At 51.4% G+C, this 7,195-nt stretch overlaps 1 pseudogene across 1 annotated transcript; it reads left to right on the top strand.

Annotated features, from left to right (window-relative positions):
- Window positions 1-474: 474 nt before the first annotated feature.
- LOC306637685 (gasdermin-D-like) lies at window positions 475-3,611 on the top strand (annotated as a pseudogene). Its single transcript, XR_013766779.1, has 5 exons — window positions 475-491; window positions 1,254-1,687; window positions 1,897-2,024; window positions 2,405-2,954; window positions 3,021-3,611. The product of XR_013766779.1 is annotated as a gasdermin-D-like (transcript).
- Window positions 3,612-7,195: the final 3,584 nt, after the last annotated feature.

The raw sequence follows: 7,195 nt of genomic DNA, 5'->3' as shown, positions 1-7,195 counted from the left end.
ATGTATGATTACACAAATGGTATGCCTCTACTTCATGTACAGAGAAACAAGATGTATCCCATTTGTTTACAATAAAAAATAAATAAATAAATAAAGAGTAACTCACTTTTCTAATAATTAACAGGTAAGTCACAGATTGGCACCCTTGGCTCTGATGGAAGGGGCCTTAGTTTCCCAAACAGCTTTAGCCTCAGTCATAGTCTGTCCATCTGTCCAAGTTCCTACCAGTGTCATAGATGTTTCAAAGACATTAAAAACACTGGCCCCACTAGGCATGGTGGCACACACCTGAAGTGTCAGCTACTCAGAAGGATGAAGCGGAGGGTGGCTTGAGTTCAGGAGTTCAAGGTCAACTTGAGCCACAGAGTGAGACCCTGTCTTTTTAGATTATGTCGAAGGGAGGGAAGGGCTGTGGGGGTAGGAAGGACAGCAGAGTGAAACAGACATCGTGACCTCGTGTATACATATGGCTGCATGACCGTGTACAATATGTACAATACAATACAATATGTACAATCAAAAAAATGAGAAATTATACTCCTTTTATGTATGATTTATCAAAATACATAAACACATTCTATTCTCATGTCTAACCAATTAGAACGATTTTTTTAAAAATTTTAAATCACACTGCCTGAAAGATCCTCTGGCACCTTAGTCCAGTGACCTATCTCCATCCCTCTTACAAGCCACCAGTATAAGAAGCTGCCCCACTTCTGGGATCTCTAACTCTGGAAATTCCCCTTTTGGACCGGGACCCCACCTTCCAGCATCCCTACTTACATTACCTTTCGGCTTCATCATGAACCTCAATCCAGCTGCCCGCCACCATCAAGAACCTGGCACTCAACTTCAATAGGTCCTGAGACCCAGGCTCCCAGCTGGCCAGGTTGCCTATGTCTGGCTCAGTCCTGTTTTGCCCCCTAACCCCTGAAGCCTCTGCCCTACACAGGTGGCTCAGGGAGCTGCTGGGGAGAAGGCTCAAGAGAACACAGCAGGGATCTGGGGATACTGACTGGTCTTGCCGTGGACCCCTCTGCCAAGTGCCCTGGAGGTGGGGCCTTCTGTTCCATCCTCATCCTTCCGAGCTCCTTAGCCAGGGAGGTGTCGCCCATTTGGGGACCCTAAGCCTTGTTGGGTTGATAAGGTGTTGTGGCCCTCAGCAGGTGGCCTCGGGCTGCCCCCGACACTGGCAGCTCCAGGGGCCACAGAATGATGGTGTGGACAGCCTGAATCCTGCTGAGGGTCTTGAGTGATGGTCCTGCCTGGCGTACTCATGGCCCTGGAGAGACAGACAAGCTGGTGACAAGGTGGACACCGTTTTGCTCTGGGCTGAGAAGTGGTCAGGGGCAGAAGTTTTCTACCAGCCAGGATATCTCAGGACTAGCTGGGCAGGTGGTTCTGGAGGGACTGAGGTCCCAGGAGCTGGAGGCATCCAAACTCCAACTGACTAATGACCTTCTCAGGAGTCTGCCACCAGCCTTCGAGGGGCTGGTCTGGAGCACGGTCCAGGAGCTGGATCACAGCAGGGAGCTCATCCCAGTGGACACCTTCAGAGCTCTGCCAGCTTCCAGCCCTACAGATTGCTGAGCAGGAAACCCCCAAGCTCCTGGTTCTGGAGACCCCGTTATACCTGTGTCAACCCTGTCAATCAAGGACATTCTAGAGCCTGATGCCCCAGAACCAGGTACCCCATCTGGTGCTGAGACTGAATCCCCACTGGCCAAGGAGAAGACACGAGTGGTCTGGCCATACCTGCCACCTGCCAGGCTCCATCAGCTTCGGGCCTCTGGCCTGGTTGGCAGAGGGATGGCCTCTTCAAAGGTCTCGCCTGGGGATGGGACAGGGAAGTAGCAGGTAGGACAGGCCCTATGCTCAGGTCTGGTCTTGCTTCAGAGTTGGAGTGTGGTGGCCCTTTCCACTTCTATGACACTGTGGATGGCCAAACAGCAGCTCTAGTGCCTCCATGAACCTATGCACACTGCGTGTGGACCCAAACACTTAGGAGATCATGCACCAGGAAGGTGAGCTCTGGAGGGGCTGAGGGTCCTCTGACCCTGTGCAGTCACACTTCTGGGGTGGTCGCTGGGTCATGGACATCAGAAGAGTCCCAAGGCCATGTCTGTGTGCCGGCACAGAACACGGGGTGTCTAGGAGGCAAGGGAGCACTGTGGCCAATGGCAGGCTTGCAAGGAAAGAGGTTGTAGGGTCACTTGGGCCTTGGTTATGAGGACTGTATCAAGGCCATGGGGTCCAGACAGGGGCCTGGAGACCAGACTGAGCTGCAGGCTCAGAGTAGAGGAGAATAGAAGATGGAGGGCGCCCCAGGGTTATTTGTGTCCCATGTGTCCACTTCTCCCTGTTGGAACGTGTCCCTCCTCTTTGCACCCACCTAGTGGGGCAGTGGGGTGGGAAGCCAGTCTGTGTTGGGCACACCCAAGTGAGCTTCCTGCAAGGCACCTACAGCAGCCCGAACACAAGATTCTACAGCAGCTGAGGAGTCACAGGGACAACGTGTATGTGGTGACAGAGGTGCTACAGACCCAGGAAGAGGTGAAGGTCACCCAGACCCACAAGCAGGAGGGCTCGGGCCAGTTTGCACTGCCCGGAAACATGTGCTTTCAGGGTGAGGGCCAGGGCCATCTGAGCCAGAAGAATATGGTCACCAACCTTGCAGGCAGCATCCTTGCATTTCGAGTGGCCCAGCTCTTCATTGGCTATGACTGGGACTTACTCTTCTTTCCTGATGAGAAGCAGAGGACCTCCCCATGGTCTCCCACAGATGGGCCACTTAAAGAATGGACTGTCACTGAAGACTTCCAGGGCCTGCAGGCAGAGGCGCAGGCTGGCTCTGAGGAGCTGCAGCACATGGAGAAGAACCTGAGACAGCGGCTCCTAGGGGACCTGGGGAGGGTCCTACAGGACCCACTGGCCCTGCAAGCTCAGAGTCCTCAGTACGTACCGATGTGTGGGGATGGAAAGGTCTGCCCAGCCCAGGCCCACCCACCAGTGTGTCCCAGCTGGAGCAGGGCCTATGCTGTGGCGGGCAGGTGAAGCCTCTGGATGGTCCAGCAGGTGCTGTCCTCGAGTGCCTGGGATGCCCCTCCAGAACACCAGTGCCAGAACTCGCCACCCCTGTCTTCTACTTGCTGGGAGCACTGTGCTGAGTGAAACCCACCGTGAGCTGCTGGCTGATTTGCTGGAGACGGGGCCCCTTTGGGGCACCTAAAGCTGGTGGAGCACCTCTTGCTGCAGAGCATTCCATGGAGCAGAGTGCTGGGTCCTTGCCCCCTGGGCTCCTTGGGATTTGCTGGGCCAGGAGGCTCCTGGGGGGACCTTGCTGCAGGAATGTGGCCTGGTGCTGCAGGTGGGCACCCCCCACGTGTGCTGGAAGCCACAGGCCCAGGGCCCCACGTGTGCACCCTATGCCTCCCTGGCGTTGCTGTCAGGGCCAAGTCAGGAGCCCTGCTCACCTGCTTGCTGGGCAGCTTTCCCACCAAGCACCACCCTCTGCCTGCCCTAGGAAGGCTGAAAGCCCAATTTAACTACAGGGCCAGCTCACTCCAAGGCCCAGGAATTAGGAAAACTCAATAAATGTGATGCACAAAGAAAAAAAAAAAAAAAAAAAAAAAAAAAAAAAGAACCAGGCACTCCTGGCTTAATTTGCTTTCTAATCTAGCCTAGACCTCATGGTCAGGTCATTTCAAAAAAGCCATGTTTGCTACCAGACTAGAATTGGGCTCTCCAATATGGTAGCCATTAACCACATGTCTATCAAGTATTCAGTATGTAGCTAGTCCAAATTGAAATATGCCATCAGTGTAAAATATGCACCAGATTTCGAGGACTTAATATGAAAAAATGCAAAATATAGGAATGCATTGCTTAACAATGGGGTAAGTTCTGAGAAATGCAGTTGGCCAGTTTCATTATTGTGCAAACACCACAGAGTATGTTTGACACAGCAATAGTGTCACTAGGTGATAAAATCTTACAGGACCATCACGTATGCAGTCCCTCATTGACCTAAACATTATCAGGCAGTGTCTGACTACATCTTACAGATAATTTTTATATGGGCTACGTGTTGAAATGATAATTTTTGAATGTATGGAGTTAAATTATATTATTAAAATGAATTTCCTTTTGATTTTAATATGGTTACTAGAAAAAAAAAAAACCTGTGATTTGCATTGTATCCCTATTGAACAGAACTGATCCAGAACTAGTTGATGATTAGAACTATGGAGAACAGCATCTGACTCTCATCCCAGAGGAGCCGGGCTACCTGCACGGGAAGTGAGTTAGCCAGTCCTACAGTAACACATGGATTTCTACCTTTATATAAACTAATGGGTGAGGAGGCAGCTTTCTAAGGAAGCAGCTGACCATATTGGTAATGCTTGGCATTTTTGCCATTTCAGCAGAGAGTTCTCACTGTGTAGACCTGATGAAGAAAAGAGAAAAGGTACCCGGCTGGCAGAACGACGCAGGTCCACAGCTGAGTGACAGTGTGAATGAGGAGGTGGGAAGGAGAGGTACCTCTCCACATAACAGTGGAGAGAGGAGGGGTGGCTGGATGGACAATGCCACCATTGCCCCAAAGAACCCCCAGAACCCAATGAGCAAATGGGAACTTGAACATGTTGTTAGGAGAGCCGAGACACAGTCTAGAATGCAGTTTATTTGGAGGTATATTGGAGGTGCTGGAGCCCCCTAGATTGCTCTTTCCTGGGAGGTGAGTCCATCTGTTCAGAGCTGACCTCTTTTCTGAAGAGTCATTGTTATACTTTGGATATGAACTGTCCCCAGAAAGCTCATGTGTTAAAGGCTCGGTGCCCAGGGCAGCAGGGTTCAGAGGTGGGATCTTTGGGGGGAGGATGATTGGATCACGAAGATTCGAACCTCATCATTGGATTAATCCATTAATGAATTCACAACTTAGTGGACTATTGGGAGGTGAAGGAAACCAGGAGGTGGGGCCTATTTAGAGGAAGTGGGTCACTGGAGATGTGTCCTTGAAAGGCTTATTATTGTTCCTAGCCTCTTCCTCCTCCTCCTCCTCCTCCTCCTCCTCCTTCTCCTTCTGCTCCTTCTCCTTCTTCTTCTTCTTTTCTCTCTCTCTCTCTCTCTCTCTTTCTCTTTCTCTCTCTCTCTCTCCCTCTCTCTCTTCTCTCTCTCTCTCTCCTCTCTCTCTATCTCCTGGCCACCAGGAGGTAAGCAGCTCATCTCCACCACACCTTGTCTACCATGATGCTCTGCTTCACCACAGGCCCAGAAACAATGGAGCAAGATACCCTTGTCTGAAAACAGGAACCAAAATAAGTCTTTCCTTCTTGAAGTTGTTTTTCTCAGGTATTTTGTCCCAGCAATGGAAAACTGACTAACACAGTCACCTTAGGCCAAACGGGCATTACCTCATCTTGAAGGATATGCCACCCACCATACCCTTCAGGGCAAGCCTCAGGAAATGTCTTCCTGAAATGGGGATTCAAACTCATAGCTCCCTTGACCCAAGGTAGAAGGGCCAACTCTGCACAATGTGTGCCCCAAAGGAATGTAAACAAATATCAATGGAGGGCAGAGGGAGCTGAAGACTTAGTGAGGAGCAAATAGCTGAAGACGTAGGACACAATGTTAAAGAAATGGCAGGATTCATTTATGTAAAGTCCTTGTTATTCTGAGATGTGATTTGAAGTATCATGTTCATGGAGATTGTTCACTCTAACATCGAAGACAGAAGTAACACGGCAGAGTGAACTTGACTCCCCTACCCCATCCATGCCCCACTAGTAACAGCAGTTCCTGGGACTTAATGCTCCAAACAGACTCAGGTGTCACTTTGCCTGAGCTATGGAGTGGCTTGAGTGGCTGCCAAAGTTCTCTTCCAGACATGAGGATTGCTCCCTCAGGAAGGAAGCCCACCAGAGTGTCGCCCTTAAGTGAGGGCTCCACCCACTCTTGCACGCTGGTGGCAGCACACAGCAGTGGGATCTTACAGCCTCCGATGGGGCAGGGGAGCCAGGAAGCTGCTGCAGTTGCTCTCCACCCAGCCAGCTTCTGACCCCCTCCCACCCTCCTGCCTCTATGAACATAGAGGCAGCCGACGGAGGCTGGGGCTGGCAAGCCACACAGGACAGGTACTCTCTGCAGACCCAGGGGTATGTGGAAAAGGACAACACAGCCCCGTGCTTTGGAATTTGGAGACAACCTCCCCAAAGTGGACTTGCTAACCACTGTGTTTTGGTCACAACAGCCTGGAGAGCAGCCTCCACTTACTGAAAGCCAAATTCCCTTCTCCTCATTCCAAAGGCTACAGGGGAATAAACAGAGTTGCATCAAGCTGTGCTCCTGGGAACCACCTTTCAGCTCCTGTGCTAACCAAGCTCTCTGCTCCCTCTTGGGAAAAGCTGGCATTCTCCTGCAGTTGTGAAGGCCATCTTAGAATATCACTGAGTAGGGTTGGCACCCCACCTCCTCATCCCGTGGTGCTGCAGAGGCTTAACCCACGTGCACCACTGGCAGAGACAACGGAGATGTCTGATAAGAGGGTACCGCACCTCCAAAGTCAAGAGGAGCTCTGAGTCCTTCCCACACGGAGGATTTCCAGACCAAGAGGCAGGTAATGAGAAGCAGAAAAAGAGGAGGGAAATGGAGAAGAAGGAAAGGAAGTGGAGAAGAAGGAAGAGCAGAAGGGAAGAGAAAACAGAAAAACATGGAGACCTGCCTGGCTTCCCCTCCACTCACTCGAAGCGACTGGCACCCGTACAAGGTGTCCACAAGCCAAGTGTCTCCATTGCAGCCATTACAGTCTCCCATTATGGCTGGCTAACAGAAATCAATCTTCCTAATGCTGCCTCGAACAGCGAGGGAGGCCAGCCAAGTCTGGCAAGAGGATCCAGCCCTCTATCAGCTGCACCCAGTGTCTGGCATTAAAGGGTCAGGTTTCTCCCATCCACCTCCTCTCCTGGCACCAAGAGAGGACAATGCCCATATTGCCTCCAGGGGAGAGGGCAATAGGGCAGCCAAGACTGACGTTTCAGACAGGCCTGGCTGGGAGGCCCCTGCTCTGTGTGCCTGTGCTGCTTTAACCCCATCTACCCTGGAAGGATAGGCCTGGTTTCCGGCATGATATCTGCACCCTGGGTTCAGCAGCATGTTTGCAAGTAGCCTTTCATACCTGGTAATTTTTTCC

This window comes from Sciurus vulgaris, assembly GCF_902686455.1.
Source record: "Sciurus vulgaris genome assembly, chromosome: 10".
NCBI classification, from domain to species: Eukaryota; Metazoa; Chordata; class Mammalia; order Rodentia; family Sciuridae; genus Sciurus; species Sciurus vulgaris.
The sequence above is the reverse complement of the archived record's forward strand: the minus strand, read 5'-3'. Positions and strand labels throughout refer to the sequence as shown.